This window comes from Panicum virgatum, chromosome 4N (genome assembly GCF_016808335.1).
Source record: "Panicum virgatum strain AP13 chromosome 4N, P.virgatum_v5, whole genome shotgun sequence".
NCBI classification, from domain to species: Eukaryota; Viridiplantae; Streptophyta; class Magnoliopsida; order Poales; family Poaceae; genus Panicum; species Panicum virgatum.
The window spans coordinates 11,672,135-11,694,340 of record NC_053148.1 but is presented as its reverse complement, the minus strand read 5'-3'; positions in this window follow the sequence as shown (position 1 = coordinate 11,694,340).

The window sequence follows — 22,206 nt, the reverse complement described above, 5'->3', positions numbered from 1 at the left end:
GTGCTACAATTCGTGGATCCACCTGAAGATAATGTTGGGGCTGTTTTCTCCTTCCACTGCTTCTCGCGGTCCACGATGGCCCAACACACGCCTTCTACCTCCTCGAGTTGTGCTCTGCTCGCCCGCCATGGCTAGGGTTTGGAGGTGACACTATCGCTAGCCGTAGTTCATGGCCGTGCTAGGGTCCCGCCCGAGCTCCGCGGCGGCCAGGACCGCGTACGGTGGGGGTTGGGGGAGGGGAGGGGGGGGGGACTGGGTGCGCGGGCGGGCTCAAGATTTGAGAGGTGGGTATTCAAAGTTTTAAAAAGTGTAAAAAAAATTTATAGCTCATTTTATGTTCAGCTTGATTTCGCTTAGACCTCCTTCTGATTACTCGCCCATGCACCATAAGGCACGGACTGCTGGAGCATTAGAGCTTTGGAGGCCCTGCTATCCTGGCGAAGTGGCAACGCCTTGCCCTGGTCGCGTGCGCCACGCTATGCACGCTTGAGCCCTGCGTCCTGCCTAGTTGAGACGCTGGCCTGGCCGCTACTCGCATCTTGTGACATCCCGAAAAAATTACCAAATAAATCACACGCTAAAAATAATTTTCAAAATTCTTTTTCATCGTTGAGCTCAATTAACCCTAAACCCTAATACCTTCCCAAAAACTTTCGCCGTCCCAACACCCGATTTCTTTCGTCGCTTCACCTTTTCTTCTCCTTTTTTCCGCCGACCGAACCTCGCTCTCTCTCTCTCTCTCTTTTTCCTCGCCGCCGTCCCATCCCGTGCCGCTCGGCTGCCTGTCGTCCACGCGCGATCACCGACCGCGAATCCCGCTGGTGTGCTCTCTCTCCCCCCCCTTTTCTTTTCCCTTCCCTTTTTCCTTTCTCCCTCCTTCTCCCTTCTTCTCCCTCCTTCTCTGCTCCCCGGCCACGCGAACGCACGCGCCCGCCCAAGCCCGACCGCCTGCCCACGCGCGCACGCCTCCCCCTGGCCCGAGCACCCCCTGGGCCATGCGCACGCGCGCGCGCACCACCGCTGCCTCCCTCTGCCCGCGCCGCACGAGCCGCTGCTGCGCGCGCACGCGCTCGCCGCGCTCGGCACGCCGAGCCGCGACACTCGCTCGCCCGCGCACGCGCCGCGCGCCCCACCTTCCCTGCACCGCCCACGCTCGTCACGCGTTCCACGTGGCCGCGCCGCACCGCCCGGCGCACCGCCATCGCCTCCCTGTGCCGCCTCGCTGCTCGCGCCGCCGCACTGCAGAGCACAGCACGCCGCCTCGCCGCTCACGCTGCTCTGCTCGACGCCGAGCCCCGCAGCCGGCCCCTCCACGTGCCTGCGCGCTGCTAGGACCGGCCCGAGCCGTCGCGTCGTCCTGAGCCGCCGCGAACCGCACCGCCGCCGTGTCACGACACCAAAAAGCCATTAATGGCGCCCCGCACTGCTCGCCAGCCTCCACCCACGCCCCGCCAAGCTCCACCGCCTTGCCACGCCTATAAGTAGGCCTTCCTCCTCGCCTTCGAGCCCCACGGCCGCCTCCACCGCCGCACAGCCTCGTCCCGAGCTCCCAACGCCGCCACCGCCCACCATAGCCACCGAGCCCCGCCGGCCACCGCGGAGCCGCCTCCTCGCTCCACCTCTGCCCAATGTAAGGGGCGCACTGGGATCCCCTTGACTCCCCTCCCCTTTTCCCCTAGCTCCGGGCCGCCGTCGAATCTTGCTGTGGCACCACCACGGCCGTCGTCGCCTGCCGCCGCCCGCCGCCATGGCCAAGCTCCCACAGGCCACCTCCGCTCGAGCCGCGATCGGGAATCAACTTCCCGTGGCGCCCTCTCTCTTTCCCCCACTCCTCGGACCGCCACCGAACCCCCAGGGCCGCCGACCCGGGCCGCCGGCGCCGCCCTCTCCCCCTCCCCTGTTTTGGTCGTGGGAGAAAGGAGAAGGGCAATTTTGCCCGTACCCCCCCCCCCCCCCCCCGCACTTTTCCATTTTTAATTAAGAGTCCCTCCACCCTTTGGCCTTTTTGCAAAAGAAGCCCTTGTCATTATATTCACAAATAAACCCTTCCACCATATAAACTTAATACTAAATAGGCCCCTACACCTTTTAGTATGCCCCAGATATTTCTAGAAATTACAACTAAGTCCTTTTCCATTCCAAAACTATTTACAAATGAGCCCCTGGATCCTTATTTAACCCTAAACCCCTCTTCGGTCTGTCATTTCATGCGCCAAACGATATCTGATCGATCTAAAACTTTACCACGCCAATCCTAACATAGTTTTGGCCATGTCATTAGGAAACCACCCAAAAATATTACTCCTATCTCCATATCTTAATTGTTTCCGATTCGAGCTCAACGATAAAAATTTTCTTTCTTTTTCTTGATTATGTGCTTGTTTGTGTGCGTCATAGATCACAGTGTGAACGAGGGAGAACTCGTCGACGAGCAGTACTACGAGCAAGCGAACGAGGACTAGTTCCGTGACCCCGAACCCGAAGGACAGTACCTCGATCAGGACTTCCCGGAAGGCTTTGAAGACGGCAAGTTCAATCCCGCCCTTTGATGCATATTTTGTCGTAGTTTTTATAAACACAACCTATTGGCCTATTTTATGAAATTGTATATGTTTTGCCTGCTGAAAACATGGTTGGATAGCCACCCCTTGATTTGTTATAACCATTCCTTGACCACCTAGATTAATGTCTGAATGTGATTTGTTTGGACGTTAATCGCTGCTAGAGCGCTTAGGATCTTAGACACGATACAACTTGTTTTATAAAAGGAAAATGCGTGAGCGTGTGGGAAGGGAAAAATGTGAAATTTTCGAAAGATAAGTTTAGACAGAATGGATGGCACTTCTGTGTGATTTGCCAAATGGTGTGCGCGTGCCTGTGTGGTTGAGTAAGGAAGGGAGATATCCATCTTGTCACAATTAAGGACCGAGTTGGTGTGTCATCTCACCTAACTCCACTATCGTGCAAACCACTCGACTGTTAAATGGGCAACGGCTTAGCATAAACCCCACTAGTTAGTCTGATAGCCATCAGGAGAGTCGAGACCAACGGGTGATCAAGGAGAAGGGATTAGCTCTGTGTGACTTATGCCCCGGTTAAAACCTCTGTGATAGGTCAATGACCCCCTTGGTGCATCCCGTGATGGCTAGTCAGGTCTAGCTAAGGTGGGTAATGGCTTTGTTGGGATCTGTACCAACACTAAGGTGATCGAGTTGCGGTACCCTTCTTGTGGGTAAAGTTGCACACCTCTGCAGAATTAAAATCTATTCGAATAGACGTGCCCACGGTACTGGGCGAGTTATGGTGTGGTCACATAACTAGTGTTTCTTCTGGGAATGGACGGGTTGGTGTGAGTTGTTTTGGGAAAGTGTCCGACAGTTGTGCCGTGTGCTACGGCGGATGAGGAGTCCGGTAGCAACTTAAAACTTGGATCATATGTGGATCAACACTACGTGTTACTCAGTACCAGAAAACCTGCTTTGAAAATCCTTTTTTTTCAAATGAACCCCTGCATCAAAATTAGCTTTCCGCAAATTAAACCCTAGCCTTATTCTTGATTTACCCTGTGCATTATATTCTGTTTATACCCCCTCCGTGGGTGTGGTTGGACTTGCTGAGTACGTTTGTACTCACCCCATTCTTAATTTTTACAGAGGAAGATCCAGACTTCGTTCCCGAAGATGTTGAGTAGAGGTCCCGTCCTGCACCCAACCTTGCGTGTGGATAGGGTCACCCGCAGGAAGTTCCGTATGACGCAAGACTTTGATGACCCCCTTTTTGTAGTTAATATCGTTGTGTGGGTGTTGGTTGTTATCCTCGCGATAGTGGTGCTTCACTGCCCACTTCCGCGTAGAGTTGTACGGTAATGTACCATCTGATGTAATAAAAGTGTTATCAACCTCCTGGGACTGATATTGTAGCACTTTTAAGTCTTCTCTCATGAGGGGACGCTTCACATCTCGTGGCCTGCCTAGCTGCTAAGCCCATGTGTAAGGATCGATGGACCAAGAGGGGGGGTGAATTGGGCCTTTTTCAATTTCTAAAACGAAGTAAAGCAACCTTAACCTATGCAATGCTAGTAAGGCACCAATTCACCAACCGGATAACTAAGCTACTACACAAGCTAAGAGAGATAAAAAGAGAAGTAAAGCCTAGCAAGGTAGAGCTAAGTTATGATCTCTAAGTCAAGCACATGAATGAATTGCATGAAGGAAAAAGCTTGAATAAAGAGAGTGGACAAGAGACGACCGGATTTTTTTCCGTGGTATCGATGTGTTGTCACACACCCCTAATCCACATTGTGACACTCACAAAGAGTCTTGTCACCTCCCAAGTCACCGAGACGAGGGCGCTCACTAAGAGTCTCCGTTCACCATCCCGGCGTGGTGGAGATCAAGCCACGTACAATCTTCTTCTCCGGGCTCCCACAATCCTTGGCAAGCTCCGCGAGAAACACCTTGATCACCAAGATTGCCTAGGTGATGCCAATCACCAAGAGTAACAAGCTAAGGCCTTCACTTGAGCAAGAACCGATCACCAAGAACGGATGCACACTAGCTTCTCTCTACTCAAGTCCTTAATCTTGCTTCTTGATTGATTGAATGCACACGTATGTGAATGATGAAGCTCAAAGTGGCTCTTGACTATGTTATGAGTGTATGGATGTAGCCTGATGTCAAGAGTAGCAAAATGACCCATTGGAGGGGTATATATAGGTAGCTCACACGAATAGAGCCGTTGGAGAAAAGCTGCCAGAAAACTGCGTAGCGCCGGTTAATCCGACGTACCTCCAATAGTCATCGTCGGTTTAACCGATGAATGTAAACTGCCCCTTCTGAAAACTAGCCGTTACAACTTGGGCAGATTAACCGACGTATCATCGGTTTAACCGGTGAGTGTAGTTGTCCACTGATCAACTGAAAAATCAAGTCTCTGGACAACTGCACCGACGTTAACTCAAACCTATCATCGGTTTAACCGGTGAGTACAACTTCTGAATTCCTTTGGAAAACCATCTCACTGGTCAATTGCACCGACGTCCTGATTCAAACATCGTCGGTTTAACCGGTGTATAGAACTTGAAATACCCTGGAAAAACCAACTTTGGACTAATGCACCGACGTTAAATTCAAACACGTCGGTTTAACTGGTGTATTGAATTTGTCCAGACTCTGCTGACTTCGTTTAACCGACGTATAGAAAATTGAGAGCGTCGGTTAAACCGGTGTAGAGACTTTTTCTGATTTTGTCTTTTATGATTTGAGTCTTGAATGAAATCCAAATATTCTTGAGATATAGTTTGAGAACCACTTATTTGAACTTCTAGAAACCTGAGTGACCATAGTGTGCATCCATTTTCAAATGATCATGTCCATGCTCAAGTTACTTAGCCTTAACCCCTCTTAATAGTGCGATCACTACAAAACTATAAAACCTATACTAACCTAAGTGTCCTTCTCAACCTTATGACACTTAGGACTAGAAAGATCCTTAGTCTTGCTATATAAATGAGTTGAATACCGAGATCGCCTTTTTGAATAATGAAATTGAGGGGCCTCTTTTGACATATGACCAAATGAGCGATAATGATCTATTAAGCTGCACAAACTCATTAGTCACAATAATGGTTGTCATTAATCACCGAAACATACCTTGAGGGCCTAGATGCTTACAATCTCCCCCTTTTTGGTGATTGATGACAACACAACCATAAATAACAAGAGAGCGAGAAAGATAAAGCAAGATAAACACAAGCAAACTCGAAAAGAAGGACCAAAGAGCTCAACAGCTCAAACGAAATCCATAGATATGTCTCAAAGCACGGCATACTCAAGCGACAAATGTACATATCCATAAACTAACACCAAATGGGATAATAAAACATCAAAGTCCTGATAACTACGAGCTCTCTCTAATTCTACCCTCCCCCTGACTCCAACTCCCCCTGACTCTCTCCCCCTTTGGCGTCAAAGCACCAAAAAAGCGAGCTACTGGTTCGGCTGTCGTGGTACTGCGAGGAAGCGGTCCGGGTCATCATCGTCGTCGTCGTCGGACAGTGTACCCTCGGTGACAGACGGGAGCTACTGGTCAGAACTGCCTGCTGGATCTGAAGTGACTGGGGGTGTAGCTGTGGTAGAGGCTCGCGTGCTGGCACTGCCTGGAAGAGGGTCCGTAGAAGTAGTAACCGGCTCAGCAGAAGATGTGTCAACATCTAAAGTAGTGGGTGCTGAAGCTGCCGGCTGTGACGACTGCTGAAGCAAGGAACCCTCTCCTCCTCCCCTGAAGGTAGTGTCTGTGGTACGACGGGGAGGGCGACTGACTGGACTGCTGAAGGAGACTCCTGGAAGAGTGAAGTCGCTGGCAGTGGTGAGAACAGTGGACGACCGGCAGACCCAAGTAATGCGGACATCGAGAACGTGGTCTCCGGTGTCGCTGAGGTAGCTGGAGCTGCAGTAGGGGCTGGAGCTGGTGTAACGGCAAGCTGAGGTGCTCCAACACCCTGAAGGCCTGGCTGTCCTGGCTGCTGCGGGGCGAGTCCGGTGTGAGAGTAAAGCTGTGAGATCATCCCGAACATCGCCATCATCCCCTGCTGCATCTGCTGAAACTGAGCGTCTGTCCTCTGTGAAACTCTGTCGATAAGCCCGACAAAACGCTCCTCGGTCGCAGCCCGCTCTCGGGCGGCCTCTCTCTGTATAGCAGCAAGCTAAGCCTCATGAGCTCTCCTGGCCTCCTCCTGTGCAAGCCTGTCCTCTCTCTGCTGAGTCACGAGCTGCTGTAGAAGTGCGGTGAGCTCGGACGGCTGAGACACCTGGGACTCAGAGACTGTAGCAGGTGCTGGTGACTCTGGAGCTGGCTCTCTAGACCCCCCTGCCTCGTGGTCGTGACTAGCTGGGGCTGCTGCAGGGAAGTACTCTACGTCCTCGGAGGAGTCTGACTCAAGCTCAGACCAGTGTATCTCATCCTCTCCTCTGGGAAGCTGTGCCTCGGCGGCAAGCAGTGCCTCGTCCTCCTGTGCCACACGGGCCTGTGCCTCTGGTGACAACTGTGCCATGGCAGCTCTCTCTGCCTGTCTGCCCCTCCTCCGGTCCTGTGGAGCTGTCGGTCGGTAAACTGGGAATCGGGGAGCCTCGTCGTGACGGTAGGGAGCGCTGATGGGTGACTCTGCTGGCACAATCATAGAACATATATAGCTGATCCAGTGTGCAAAGGGAAACTGTCGCACCACACCCATCCCGTCTGTGATCACATCCTCTATCTCAGCCAGAATAAAGTCAACTATGTCAAACGGCTCGTGAGTGAGGATGTGTAGAAGCAGGAGCTGCTGCAGTCCTGTAAACCCCTCTGGGTAGCCACTCCTCGGTAGCAAAGTCCTCCGGAGTGCCATGTGTACTGCGTATGCCTCTGGGGTCAGCAGGCTGGGAACTCTGGCGTAGGAGGCAGGGAACGGCTGGCGGAAACACTGAGAGATCGCCTCATGAGAAGGTGCAATCCTGCCAATCATCGCTCTGCGCGGTGGATCTGCATCTCCGTAAACCATCTCGTGCAGGGAGACGTCAACTAAGTCAACTCCGAGAATCCCTGCTATCGTCGCTCTCGACAAACCAAAGACCTGGCCTCCATAAACAAAGTGTACTGCTCGACGCTCGGGAGCAATCTAGGCCGTGGCATAGAAGACTCTGACCCAGTCCTCAATATATATGTTCTGCTCAATCTGGAGTAACCTGGGCAGGCCCCTGAAGTGAGCGAAGTGCTCTCTGACATCTGCTCCCCCTGCGGCTGTCCTCAGAGACACCCAGTCAAGCACTCTGTGCGGGAAGATCCTGTGACCCCGCCTCTGGTAGGTCTCGTAGAAACTGGCCTGAAGAAGCGTCCAAAACCTACGGTCGACTCGGCTATCACGGGTCACGGGGAACTAGTCCTCCTCCTGAACACTCCACCTGAGCCTCTTGACCTTCGCCGCATTGGCCTTGGTCAAGTTCTGGAGCAGCACACCTGGCTCCAGACGCACAACAGTGTCCATACGGAACACTGCGCGCTCGGCCTCTAGGGCCTCGGCTCTACGAGTTGCTGCTGCTGCTGTTGCGGACCTGCGAGGCTCCTGTGGCTGGTGACCTCCTCGCGTCCTCGGTCTAGTGCGACGCTCGGTCGCTGGCGAAGTCTCTGCTGCTGGGGATGTCTGCCGAGTGCGGCCAGACCGTCATAGAGTCGGTGACTCCTGTGTGCTCTGCCCCTGAGACTGCTCAGACTGCTCTGCCTCTGAATCTGAATCTGCAGCTGTATCTGACTGATCTGACTCTGCTGCTGCTGCCGTCGCGGCTCTGGTGGCCCTGGCACCTCTCACTCTGCCCATACCCCTGCCTCTGCCTCTGCCTCTGGGGTCCTCCCTGATCTGGAATGGACGAGCACGGCCTGATGCCTGCTCCTCGGCGGCCTTGGCCACCATCTCGGCCCTCTCGGCCTCCTTCTCTGCACGAGTCCGCTTGCGAGCGGGCTTCTTGACAACGACTTCCTTTCCCTTTCTCTTCTCGCGACCCATTTCGAACAGGCAATTTGTCGAGCACTTAGCGAGCGCCTGGCGAGAAGATGCAGCGGATGCGGCTGCGGCGTGGGGCTGCGGCTGCGGCGTGGGTCTGCGGCGTGGATGGCGTGGAGGCGTGGAGTACGGCGGCGCTGGAGCACGGAGGCGCGCGCGGGCGGAGCAGGTGCGCACGGGCGGCGCTGGGCGAGCGCGAGGGCGCGCGGCGGCGGCTTAGAACGGCGGTTGGCGACCGTGGTGGCGAGCAAGGAGCGCGGCGACGGCGGTTCGGTGTGCAGGCGAGCGGCGGCGAGTGATGGCGGCGTGAGATGGATCGAGTCGGGCAGCGGCAGCGTGAAGGGAGAAAAGAAGCAGAGACCGGCAGCGCGGGCAAGAGACATATATGACAGGTGGGACCCGCGATTTTCTTTAACACCGGTTGATCCGACGCATAGGGTTTAAACGCCGGTTGATTGCGTCGGTGCAGTTTACCCGAGACTCCACTAGATCTGTTTTTGAACGTCGGTTGAACCGATGATGCCAAAAGTGAACTCATCGGTTGATTGATCAAAATGCCGGTTGATTGCTAGGTCTGATCTGCATTAATGATCACCGGTTGATCCGATGCTCTGACTTTTGAATACGTCGGTTAAACGCCTGAAACTGCCTGAGTTGAGACCCAATTTTAGTAACGCCGGTTAAACCGATGGGTATAGATCCTTTGAACGTCGGTTTAACTGGTGAAGCCAAAAACCCCACACTCAGCTCACTCTTCTATGCTAAGTCCAATAAACTTATAAGATTCAAATAAACTCAAGTTAATGGACTTGCATAGGCAACTTTACCCCTCAAAATAAATAGGATAGCACACTAGCTTAAATAATTTTTCTTTTCAAACACAAGGAAAAGCCGCAAGAGAGACAAAGCGCCAAATAAAATGTATGAGTCATGTCATAGGAATATTGAAGATAGAAAGCTTCAAACTCATCATGACATTGCTCACTAGGCAATAACGCACCTAACACTTTGCTCTTTTCACTTTTCATGAATTAAGATCTTGTATATGAAACAAGTCTCATTTTCATCAAGTGATCTCCTTTGTGACCCTTACGTATGCAATGATAATGCAAACTACAATCACATGCGAAAGTAAAATAAACATGAAGTGCACATCTATATGACAAGAAATGCATAACAAGAAATTAAGATCTACTTGTCAAGTTTGAACCCACGGGAAGCTTCTTCATGATGAGCCTTTCTACAAGCCTAGAGGAAAACAAGTGGACCACCACCTCTAGCTAAACCCTTGCTCATCACTATCTTACCATGGTTAGACAAGTGTCCTATATGTATGCATTTTTCTATATGACATGGCAACTTACATGATGTTTGCCGCATCTAACACATTAAGCTCATTCCTTAGCCTAACAAAGGTACTCTCGTCTAAAGATTTTGTGAAAATATCCGCCAATTGCTCCTCGGATCTCACACCTTGAAGGGAAATGTCCCCCTTGGCTTCGTGATCACGCAAGAAGTGATGGCGAATATCAATGTGCTTTGTGTGAGAGTGTTGAACCGGATTCTTGGCAATTTTTACGGCACTTTCATTGTCACAAAGGAGTGGGATCCTATCTAGTTTCACACCAAAGTCCAAAAGGGTTTGCTTCATATATAGGATTTGGGCACAACATGCACCGGCCGCTATATATTCCGCTTCCGCGGTGGACAAAGCCACGGAATTTTGCTTCTTACTCGACCAAGAAACTAGAGAACGCCCAAGCAAGTGGCAACCCCCGGAGGTACTCTTGCGATCCACACGGCTTCCGGCAAAATCCGAATCCGAGTATCCCAAGAGATCTAAGCTAGCGCCTTTGGGGTACCACAAGCCTATGCTAGGAGTGTGCTTGAGATACCGAAGGATCCTATTCACAGCCGAAAGGTGTGATTCCTTTGGGTTAGCTTGAAAGCGGGCACACAAGCAGACACTAAACATTATATCGGGCCTAGATGCGGTAAGGTAAAGCAAAGACCCTATCATAGAACGATAGAGGGATTGATCAACCGATTTACCGTCCACATCCAAGTCGAGATGCCCATTGGTTACCATGGGTGTCTTGATTGGCTTGCACTCATCCATCTTGAACTTCTTCAAGATATCTTTAGTATATTTTTCTTGATGGATGAATGTCCCTTCCCTCATTTGTTTGACTTGAAAACTAAGGAAGAAGGTCAATTCGCCAATCATGGACATCTCGAATTCCCTAGACATCATGGTAGCAAACTCATGGCTTAGTAAATCATTAGTTGAGCCAAAGATAATATCGTCAACATAAATTTGACATATAAAGAGATCCCCGTTGACGTCTTTTGTGAACAACGTGGTGTCCACCCTCCCGATCTTGAAGCCTTGCATGATTAGGAAGTCACGAAGCCTCTCATACCAAGCCCTTGGAGCTTGTTTGAGCCCATAGAGTGCCTTGTGCAACCTATAAACATGGTTAGGATTCCTCGGATCTTCAAACCCGGGAGGTTGCTCAACATAAACAAGTTCGTTAATAACGCCATTTAAGAATGCACTTTTCACATCCATTTGATATAACTTAATGTTATGATGTGAAGAGTAAGCAAGAAGGATACGGATAGCTTCAAGTCTTGCGACCGGAGCAAAAGTTTCACCAAAATCCAAACCTTCGACTTGAGAAAACCCTTTTGCCACAAGTCTTGCCTTGTTGTGTACCACCACCCCATGTTCATCTTGCTTGTTTCGAAAGACCCACTTGGTGCCGATGATGTTCTTGTCTTTCGGAGGAGCTTCGAGGACCCAAACTTCATTGCGGGTGAAGTTGTTCAATTCTTCTTGCATGGCCATCACCCAATCCGAGTCCTCAAGCGCTTCCTCTATGCTAGTGGGTTCAATACAAGAAACAAACGAGTGATATTCGCAAAATGAAGCATGCTTAGAGCGAGTTCTTACTCCTTTGGAAGGACTACCAATGATTTGTCCAATTGGGTGATCCTTGGAGATGCGACCATGCTTCACTAGCGGTACTTGCGTGGATGCTTGTTGGGGTGGATCTTGGGTGGCTTGTGCTTGTGGTGGAACATTTTGCTCTTCTTGTTCTTGGACTTGGGGTGTTGGCATTGGCACATCTTCTTGAGGTAGTGGATCATCTTTTTCTTGATCTTTATCCGCTTGGGGTGCCGTGGAGGTGCTTGGTGTAGATGAGGAAGGTCCTCCCCCTTGATCATTGCCTTCATGCTCCTCTTCCGGCTTGATATCCCCAATGGACATATTTTTCAAAGCTTCATCAATCTCTTCATCACCTACATTTTCATAGCCAACAACCTCCTCTTGGGAGCCATTAGATTCATCAAACTCCACATCACATGTTTCTTCAACTAACCCGGAGGTTTGATTGAATACTCTATATGCTTTGGAGTTTGATGCATAACCAAAAAAGAAACCTTCATCACATCTACTCTCAAACTTACCGAGCCTTTTCTTCTTATAGATGAAGCATTTGCAACCAAAGACTCGAAAGTATGATATATTTGGTTTCCTTCCGGTGATGAGCTCATATGGAGTTTTCTTGAGGAGTCGGTGAGGATACACTCGGTTGGATGCATGACACGCCGTGTTGATTGCTTCCGCCCAAAACTTCTCGGACGTGCCATAATCATCCAACATTGCTCTTGCTAGGGTGATGAGTGTCTTGTTCTTTCTTTCCACCACTCCATTTTGTTGTGGCGTGTAGGTGGCGGAGAACTCATGCTTGATGCCCTCTTCATCGCACCATTCTTCAATCCTCATATTCTTGAACTCGGTGCCGTTGTCACTCCGGATCTTCACAATTGGGGAGTTGTACTCCCTTTGAGCTCTTCTTGCAAATGTCTTGAAGATTTCCGGAGTTTCACCCTTATCGCCTAGAAACATAACCCAAGTGTAACGTGAAAAATCATCAACAATTACTAGGCAATAGAGGTTACCACCAAGGCTCTTGTATGTAGTTGGACCAAAGAGATCCATGTGTAGAAGCTCGAGCGGCTTGGAGGTAGACAACATCGTCTTGATGGGATGATGTGTTGCTACTTGCTTCCCGGCTTGACATGCTTTGCATAATTTGTTCTTGTCAAATGTGACATCCTTCAAGCCGGTGATCATCCCTCTCTTGTGGGCTTTCTTGAGGTTGCTCATGCTAATATGAGCAATTCTTCTATGCCAAAGCCATCCAAGAGAAGACTTGGTGAAGAGGTATGTCATGGTGCTTGTTTGCTTTGAAGAGAAATCCACCAAGTAAATGTTGCCATGCCTAAACCCCGTGAATACCAATGACTTGTCTTTTTCATGAGTTACTACAACACCATTCTTGTCAAAGGCACACGTTAGTCCAAGATCACACAATTGAGCAATTGAAATAAGATTAAAACTAAGTGCTTCTACAAACAAAACATTAGAAATAGATAAATCTTTAGAGATTGCTATTCTACCCAAACCTAAAATTTTTCCCCATGAATTATCACCATAGGTGACATGTTCATGATCTCCGGGGTCTTCAAGAGTGGTGAACATGCTATCATTGCCGGTCATGTGTTGAGAGCAACCGCTATCAAGTACCCAATGTTTTCCACCGGCTTTGTAGTTCACCTACACACATGAGAATCACTTTTTGTGTTTTAGGAACCCAAACAAGCTTTGGGCATTGCACATGTGTGACAAGAGCTTTTGGGACCCAAAGTTGCTTGGGGAGCTTCTTCTTTGACTCCTTAGTGAGTTTGCCAATGAATTTGGCCTTCACCTTGCCCTTCGCTTTACTCAAGAGAAAATGGTTATTTTGAAACATTGATGAGTAATTCTTGGGTAAATTAGGAAGAGGACGTGATGGTAAAGTGCACTCCCTAGTGTGGTGCCCGGTGACTTGGCAATGTTGGCAATATGAACAAACTTCCTTTATGAAGCTAATCTTGATCTCCGGAGAAGGAGTAGTAGCTATGTTTGGCTCCGGAAATGAACCAAGACCTCTCTTGCCATAGTCACGGGCATTGTTGAAGAGAATCTCCTTGTGGATGTATTCTCCTCTTGAGAGCTTCTCCACACTACTCTTGAGGCTTGCCACTTGATCCATCAATTCCTTTTCCCTAGAAGGTGCAAGCTCGGGCAAAGCATTAGTGGCATTTGCATTAATGAGTAGGTCATCACATGAAGTAGAAGCATTGACCTTCTCAATAGTTTCATGAGCAAAGTTCTCAAGACTTGGGTCAATTGCTTCATAGGCAAATTCAAATTCTTGATACTTGTGAGCCAACTCCCTATGCTCTTGTTTAAGCTTTTTGTGGCTCTCTTCAATTTGCTTAGCAAGTACAAGTGACTCATTGTGCTTTTTGAGCAAGTCATTGTACTTGCCAAGCAAATCGGTGTGGGCAAGCTCTAACTTGGCATGAGTGCTCTCAAGAACCTTGACTTTGCCCTTTTCCCTCTTGATGACGGATGTATACTCATTAATGAGGTTAGCAAACTCATTAGGGTCAAGCTCATCATCACTATCATCTTCACTCTCACATACCTTAGAGTTACCTTTGGCCATGAGGCACATTGGAGGTGGAGGTAGTGATGGTTCTTCATTTGTGAGGGCGATGGTGACGATGTCTTCTTCATCACTTGAATCTTCGCTTGATGAGACATCGGTCACCCACTCTTGTTTTTCCACCAAGAAGCTTCTCTTGATGTTGCCCTTTTTCTTTGGGAAGAGCTTTGTCTTCTTGTCATGGCTCCTCTTCTTCCCAAGCTTCTTGTTCTTGTTTTTCTTCTCATCCTCTTCATCATCGCTTGAATCATGGCGATGCTTGCTCTTGTTATCCTTGTTTCTTTTGTCCGGCTTGGGGCAATTTGGACGGATGTGGCCTTTTTCTCCACAATTGTAGCAAATTTTGTTCTTGACATCCATTGGCCGGAACATTCCCTTTTTAGAGTCAAAGTTGAAACCCTTCTTGTTGATCTTGTCATTCAAGCGTGTGAACTTTCTCATCATGAGAGCAAGTTCTCCATCATCTTCAACATCGGATGAGCTTTCATGATGATCATCTTCTTCATTGCTTGAGCTTGAATCTTGCTTGATCACCTTGAGCTTGCGGGATTTGTTTGCCTTGGTCTTTAGAGCAATTGATTTGCTTGAAGTTGGCTCTTCGGACATACCAAGGATACTCATTTCATGAGCGCGAATTTCGCCCACAAGTTCTCCCACTTCCATTGTGTCAAGATTCTCCTTTTGAAGCATAGCATTGATGATGTTATACTTGGTCTTCGGGAGGAGCATGAGAATCTTGCGATTGATGGAGGCACTGTCAATTTTGGATATTTCAAGTGCATTAATGTCCTTGACAATGACATTCAAGCGAGAATACATATCATTGCAATTTTCATGAGCTAGCATTTTAAAGGAATCATACTTAGCTCTAAACAAGTGATATTTTTGCTCACGAACTTTAGTGGAGCTTTCATGAATTTCAATGAGCTCCTTCCAAATATCACTTGCTAAGTCCATGCCATTAACTCTAGCAAAGACTTCCTCACTAATGGCTTCGAAAATTGCATTTCTAGCCTTGGCATTCCATTTTAATTGTTCCGTGGAGGGAGTTCCGGTGAACCCGGTTTTTGTGGTCAACCACACCTCGGGGGCAATCGCATCAAGATATGCGGCCATGCGAACTTTCCAATAGGCAAAGTTCTTGCCCTCGAAGTGAGGAGGCGAACCACCCATCTTGGCCATAGCTCTAGGCGGTGAAGCCTAATGATCCAAATGAGCAACGAGGCTCTGATACCAATTTTAAGGATCGATGGACCAAGAGGGGGTGAATTGGGCCTTTTTCAATTTCTAAAACGAAGTAAAGCGACCTTAACCTATGCAATGCTAGTAAAGCACCAATTCACCAACCGGATAACTAAGCTACTACACAAGCTAAGAGAGATAAAAAAAGAAGTAAAGCCTAGCAAGGTAGAGCTAAGTTATGATCTCGAAGTCAAGCACATGAATGAATTGCATGAAGGAAAAAGCTTGAATAAAGAGAGTGGACAAGAGACGACCGGATTTTTTTCCCGTGGTATCGATGTGTTGGCACACACCCCTAATCCACGTTGTGACACTCACAAAGAGTCTTGTCACCTCCCAAGTCACCGAGACGAGGGCGCTCACTAAGAGTCTCCGTTCACCATCCCGGCGTGGTGGAGATCAAGCCACGTACAATCTTCTTCTCCGGGCTCCCACAATCCTTGGCAAGCTCCGCGAGAAACACCTCGATCACCAAGATTGCCTAGGTGATGCCAATCACCAAGAGTAACAAGCTAAGGCCTTCACTTGAGCAAGAACCGATCACCAAGAACGGATGCACACTAGCTTCTCTCTACTCAAGTCCTTAATCTTGCTTCTTGATTGATTGAATGCACAAGTATGTGAATGATGAAGCTCAAAGTGGCTCTTGACTATGTTATGAGTGTATGGATGTAGCCTGATGTCAAGAGTAGCAAAATGACCCATTGGAGGGGTATATATAGGCAGCTCACACGAATAGAGCCGTTGGAGAAAAGCTGCCAGAAAACTGTGTAGCGCCGGTTAATCCGACGTACCTCCAATAGTCATCGTCAGTTTAACCGATGAATGTAAACTGCCCCTTCTGAAAACTAGCCGTTACAACTTGGGCAGATTAACCGACGTATCATCGGTTTAACCGGTGAGTGTAGTTGTCCACTGATCAACTGAAAAATCAAGTCTCTGGACAACTGCACCGACGTTAACTCAAACCTATCGTCGGTTTAACCGGTGAGTACAACTTCTGAATTCCTTTGGAAAACCATCTCACTGGTCAATTGCACCGACGTCCTGATTCAAACATCGTCGGTTTAACCGGTGTATAGAACTTGAAATACCCTGGAAAAACCAACTTTGGACTAATGCACCGACGTTAAATTCAAACACGTCGGTTTAACCGGTGTATTGAATTTGTCCAGACTCTGCTGACTTCGTTTAACCGACATATAGAAAATTGAGAGCGTCGGTTAAACCGGTGTAGAGACTTTTTCTAATTTTGTCTTTTCTGATTTGAGTCTTGAATGAAATCCAAATATTCTTGAGATATAGTTTGAGAACCACTTATTTGAACTTCTAGAAACCTGAGTGACCATAGTGTGCATCCATTTTCAAATGACCATGTCCATGCTCAAGTTACTTAGCCTTAACCCCTCTTAATAGTGCGATCACTACAAAACTATAAAACCTATACTAACCTAAGTGTCCTTCTCAACCTTATGACACTTAGGACTAGAAAGATCCTTAGTCTTGCTATATAAATGAGTTGAATACCGAGATCGCCTTTTTGAATAATGAAATTGAGGGGCCTCTTTTGACATATGACCAAATGAGCGATAATGATCTATTAAGCTGCACAAACTCATTAGTCACAATAATGGTTGTCATTAATCACCAAAACATACCTTGAGGGCCTAGATGCTTACACCATGACATTGTCTATCTATCTAGCCACGGAGACCCTACCGTTGTCCGTCCTCGTGGCCGACGAGCCTCTACTTTTGTCTGTCGGTCTGGCTTTGTCGCACCCTCACCATCGGTCTTGCAGCTGGGGATTGAAAATCGAAGGACCCAATGGACCCATGGGCGCTTGGCCTACCTGTTAGGCTGGCTCACTACCTACCTGACTACTAATGGACCTGTGGACCGTTAGGTGGGGAGTTGTGGGATTTATGGGCTGCTACAAAGCAGAAACTAGAAGTTTGGAAGTCTATTATATTGTGTAATATTTGTATTTTTGCGTTATATATATAATACACTATATATAAAAAATATTTTGCTAGAAATAATGAGTATTCATTCGGATACCTTTGATACAACATGGGCCCGCCACTGGCGGGTGCCGGATGACACGAGGAAGACAATGGGAGGAGGAAAAATAACGGGCTGATGGGCCGCGCTCCCCGCCTCCTTCACGCGATCGATGCCGATTTCATCGCCTAAAGCAATGTCTAGACGCGCCCCTATAATCCTCCCACAGTGCTACATAGAGGTGCAGGGCGTGTGCGACTGGGTGGCTTGAAGTTCGCTTGCCACTAGAAAAATGGTGCATCGTTGGTCCACCCTAGTGGCCCGTCACGGACGTATATATCCGTGCTTGTAAAGTTTTATTGCGGGCTTGATTAAATTTAATTTGGGTCGTTAAACTGTTGAAATATGTATATAGATCGTCCATGCGTCCTTTGCAAGAAAGCTTGTATATGGCAGTCATTATAGGTGCTAATGTTGTGGTATATGCACTGTGTAAATGTGCGAGACGATTCAACCCATCACCGATATATATTGAGGTTGGTTTCGCAAAGTCTGGGTGTTTTTTTGTGAATTTGAGGTTCGTGGAGTGCAGATTTTTTTTGCCAAAGCCCATGAGGTTTTTCATAAAATTGTCATCTATGAAGCGCGTGTCAATTTCCTTAAAACTGAGGGGGTCTTTTGTAAAATTGACATTCACAAAGTCTGCTCTTTGCAAAATGTCATTCATGGACTGCGGGTTGATTTCACCAAAGTTTAAGAGGTTCTTTTACAAAATTTACATCCCTATCTGTTCATAATCGTCGGACCAGCCGATCCGACGGTCGAGGAATTTGGGGTGAAGTGGTCACCTTTCTGGTGCAGGGAATGCACCAAAATTTGTTGGAAATATGCCAACCGCTGCCTCTAAGCAGAACTGTTCCCTTCGATTGTCTGATCTCTTCAGAATTCAAACAAACAGGATGTCATTGCCATGCGCGCAGGCGAAGTAGCTCGTCCAGGACAGGGGTTGTTTTCAGTCGCACGTGCAAAGACACATCGTAGAAGCGCCTCCTCCCACCTCCTCCGCCCCCGCTGGGGACGGACTCCCACTCCGGCCTCCTTGCCCCTACCGCCAGCCATCATCCACAAAGGGTCTAGCCCCGCTCGCTCAGCCGAAACCCCCCTCCCTCCCTCCCACATCACCCTCTATAGCTGCCGGCAGTGGCGGGCCCAACATCACCCTCTATAGCTGCCGGCAGTGGCAGGCCCAGAACTCCAAGTTTGGATATTCAAAAATTCAAGATGCAAAGCAAAATGGATGTTTTATACTAATCATTAACATATATACATTTGGTTATACCTTTAAATACTATAGATTAGCAAAAAATAATGGATATTTAATGAATATCATTGAAGACCAAGTGGGCTCGCCCCTGGCTGCCGGCCATGGAAGCCACCCCTATCTCCGACCCGAAACCCTAACCCTAACATGGAAGCGCGATCGTGGGAGCTCGCCGGAGTGGAGGCGGACCGCGGGTGGGCCTTCTGCAACGAATGGTATCCCACCCGTGCGCGGCGTTTTTTTTATTTTTGTATTTTTCAAAAAAAAATTTACAGAAATATATTTTTGGTTTCAGGTTTTACAGTTTTATACCCCTACCGCCCGGCAGGGAGGCGGTAGGGACCTATATGTAAATAAAAATAAATTTATTTTGCACAGAGGTCCTTGGAGGGAGCCTGCCGCCCTCCTGCCAGGCGGCAGGCCCCCTGCCGCCCCACCAGTTGGCGGCAGGGGGCCTGCCGCCCGGCAGGGGGGCGGCAGGCTCCCTCCTCAAATATAAAATTCTGCCCCTTCCCTCTGCGCCCTCATTTTGTGCCCACGAGATCCAGAGAGGGGAGAGTGAGAGAGGAGGGGTGAGGGAGGTAAAAAACCGGCGAAGCCCTACAGGATTTTGGATCCGAACCGCAGGTAACCAATATTTCTCAACTTTGTCATTTCGGATTTTTTTTGTATGTTTAATTTTATGATTAGTATTTATTTTTTATTGTAAGCACTTAGGGTTCGGATTAGTGGTTATAATTGAAGGCATAGTATATTTGTAGATATTAGATTAATTAAAATGAAGTCTTTGCATGGCCAGATATGTCGAGCAAAGTGGCATTTCAAGTTCATTACGGTGACTTCTATAGAATTACTCATGATTCCTATGGAGTAAATCTATCAGCATTGGAAAGAAGACAGTGCAGTCTAGATAAACCCCTAGAGAGGAGTTTTGAGTCCATACGGAAATGTCTTCACAAGATGTTCAATGTGAATCCAAAGACCCATTTGCTTACGGTTCATACCTTGACTTCCTGGGAAGCTAATGGTGATTTCTGGGAGTTGACGCATATAAGTAGTACGGAAGAATGACAACATTACATGCATGCAGCTCTTGAAAGTGGGTGGCCTCTCGCAATGGTAATTCAGATTCACCAGAAGACCGCTGATTTAGGTGAAGGGTCAACACACACAACATCTGACTGCAATGAAGAGATGAAAGAGGATAAAGAAGAAGAGAACATGCAAGCTCCAGAACCAGAACCAGAACCACAAGGTTTAGCAGATGAAGGCGAGCGGATACCTGGAATTGTGGAGGACATGGAGAAAGAAGACCAGGATGCACAAATAATAGAGCAATGTGGGGACTCATCGGACGATGAGGACGATGAGCGCTTCCCAGTGTTAGGTGAATGGCGTAAAGAGGGTTTTGGTAATCCAGTGGTACAAGATATTAGATGTCCAGAGTTTGAATACAGAGTGAATGAGGTCATACAAGGGGCAAAGTATCGTATCATTGAGGATGTGAAGGATGTTGTGAAGCTCCGGGCTGTATCTCTGAGAAAGGAATTCAGAGTACTGAAGTCTAGCAGCAAAGAATACGAGGTGAGGTGTGCAGATAGAGACTGTACATGGCGAGTGCATGCATATAAGGGAAAGTTCAAGACACACTGGGAATGTTTAATTGTTACACCACATACTTGTAGATTGACAGGTGTTGTGGGACATCATCGTAATATCACATCAACTTTCGTGGCTAAGAAGATGTATGGGGTGATTCTTGACAAAATGGATTATGAGCCTGCATTGATAATTAGGGACATTGAACAGAATTTCCAGTATGTGATCAGCTATGCAAAGGCTTGGCGGGCTAAACAAAAAGTATTTGAGATGAGGTTTGGCACTTATGAAGCATCATATGACAACCTACCTCGTATGCTTGAAGCTATTGTGCACAGAAATCCTGGAAGTGCTTTTGATACATACAGTGTACCGAGCTTGTCTGGGGGGCCAAGCATTCTGCTACGAGCTTTCTTTTGCATTGGAGCATGTGTGAGGGCATTCATTTACTGCCTTCCTGTTTTGTGTATTGACGGCACTTTCCTGACAGGGAAATATAAGGGAACAATATTGACGGCAATCAGAATTGATTGCAACAAGCAGATAGTTCCCATCGCCTTTGCCTTTGTTGAGAATGAGAACACAGAAAGCTGGTACTGGTTTCTTGAACGTCTGAAGATTCACGTTGTTGCTGAAAGGCCTAATATTTGCCTTATCAGTGATAAGCATGTAGGTCTACTTGCAGCTATAAGGCAGCTCCAAGAAGGTAGTCAATCTTCACCTCCTATATGGCCAGATGTTGTCAATAGGTGGTGTGTGAGGCATATGGCCGCTAACTTTTATGAGCGGTTCAAGAATAAGGATCTGATGAATTTGTTCAAGCGATTGTGCACTCAGAATCAGCAGAGGAAGTTTGATGCTTTGTAGGGTATAATTGATGACATAAGTGCTGAATTGCTTAAGAGCCAGGCCTCATCATCCAGCAGGAGACGTTCTACAGATTCATTAGTTGGACATGCTAAGCCATTTTCACAGTGGATTGATGGTGCGCCTAAAGAGAATTGGTCACTTCTGTATGACACAGATGGGAGACGTTATGGGATCGAGACGACCAACCATGCTGAATGTTACAATATGGTAATGCGTCATGTTCGTGGATTTCCTCTTGTTGGCATTGTTGAGTTCATCATGTATGGATGTATAAGGTATTTTCGGGAGCGATACGCATCAGCCGCTCCCTTACTTAATGATCCAGGAGTGCATTTTTGCAGAAGGGTCAATGAGTACATGGAGAAAAAAATTAAAAAGGCTCGATTTCACTCTGTCATATCGATGGGCACAAAGGAGCAAAGATTTGAGGTATCATACAGGGACAGGACCGGACAGGGTGTCCGCAGACAAAGGGTAATTCAAGAAGTTTTGATAACCATTGACGGGAGGGTATTCTGCCGATGTCAGAAGCCAAAGGTGCATCACTTACCATGCTCCCATGTCATCGCGACTTGTTCTGTATCTGGGTTAGATGCTACGTCCTATGTTTCTCAATATTTCACAAAATAAGCCGCAGCACAGACTTGGTGTCATGAGATATACGGCATCGGTATTCTAGGCCCATTCACTCAAAAAAATCCCCATCCAATGCTCATCCCTGATGCAGCTACGAAGCGGGGCATAGGCCGACGGCAGACACGTCGGATCCGGAACGGAATGGATGAGTCCGAGGCTGGAAAGAAGAAAAAATGTTGCAACTTGTGTGGAGCAGACGGTCACACTTACAAGAAGTGCCCACAGCTTTCAGTACCCACTGCTGCTGCCGAGGCTGGACTTTCCGGGAATCCGATGGATGGATCGGCTCCACCTACAATACGATAACCGTAGAGAACCGTGGCCAAAATGCAGACATGGTGAGGACTGCTTAGTGCAGATGTGCACCGACGGGATGGATGGCGGTCGGCGTTTCTTTAAATGTCCACACGCATGGGTAATACTCGGTTGTTTCATTT